The sequence below is a fragment of the Apaloderma vittatum genome, unplaced genomic scaffold, assembly GCF_000703405.1.
Source record: "Apaloderma vittatum isolate BGI_N311 unplaced genomic scaffold, ASM70340v1 scaffold31430, whole genome shotgun sequence".
Classification (NCBI taxonomy): Eukaryota; Metazoa; Chordata; class Aves; order Trogoniformes; family Trogonidae; genus Apaloderma; species Apaloderma vittatum.
The window spans coordinates 2,167-2,936 of NW_009694448.1; the positions used below are offsets into that span (position 1 = coordinate 2,167).

Genomic DNA, 770 nt, shown 5'->3' on the forward strand with positions numbered 1-770 from the left:
GCTGATGAAGGTGTAGATCAGGCTGAGGATGGAGGGACAGAGCCTGCTGCAACGGGAGGACGTGTCGGCGTGGTGCTCGGTGACGCAGTGGACCTGGCAGTGCCAGGTTAATGGTTGGACTCGGTGATCTTAAAGATCTTTTCCAAGCTACACAGTTCCATGAAGTGGTTTATTTCTTGGCCTCTCTTACGCAGAGGCTGCCGTCAGATGCTCCATCATCAATAAAAGCATTTGCAGCGCGAGCTCCTGAGGGCTGATAACAGGGTTGGCATTTGCGCTTCGTTTTGCTGTTCCCAGCTAGTGGCTGGTCAGTGACCTCCTCATCACCGGGAAAATGAAATGTCACCCCGTCTCTGGCAAAGCCAAGGGTATTTTGAGACATGATAGTATGAATTTCCTGAAGCTGGTAAGGCAATAGCCTGCTCCTCTGCTCGTACGGAGAGATCGCTGTCTCGGAACAGGCTCTCATCCAAAATTCCTCTGAACAAAACCCGGTGTCCTGTAACGAGAGAGGCCACGGCGTCGGCACGGGTCGTTTTTAGTTTAATCTTTTCTGAACCTCTGCCCGGAGGTTGAGGCTGTGGAAGAAGTGGCCGACGCAGCCCCTGGGAGCAGCAGCCGGGGTAACGAGCTCAGGGCAGGGAGTGGAGCCACCAGCGTGGGTTGGGATGGGGAAACATCACTGCTGGAGCAGACTTGGCTGTGCCTTGGTGCTCCCTTCCTGCACCCGCAGCCGGGGCTGCATGATGGGCTCGGATCGGTGTCACTGC

At 55.6% G+C, this 770-nt stretch overlaps 1 protein-coding gene across 1 annotated transcript in view; it reads left to right on the forward strand.

Annotated features, from left to right (window-relative positions):
- The window catches only part of LOC104272636 (peptidyl-prolyl cis-trans isomerase FKBP5-like), a gene marked incomplete at its 5' end in the record, with an annotated part of 2,783 nt that overhangs the window by 1,650 nt on the left and 363 nt on the right, over positions 1-770 (forward strand). The gene's annotated exons all lie outside the window — the stretch shown is intronic.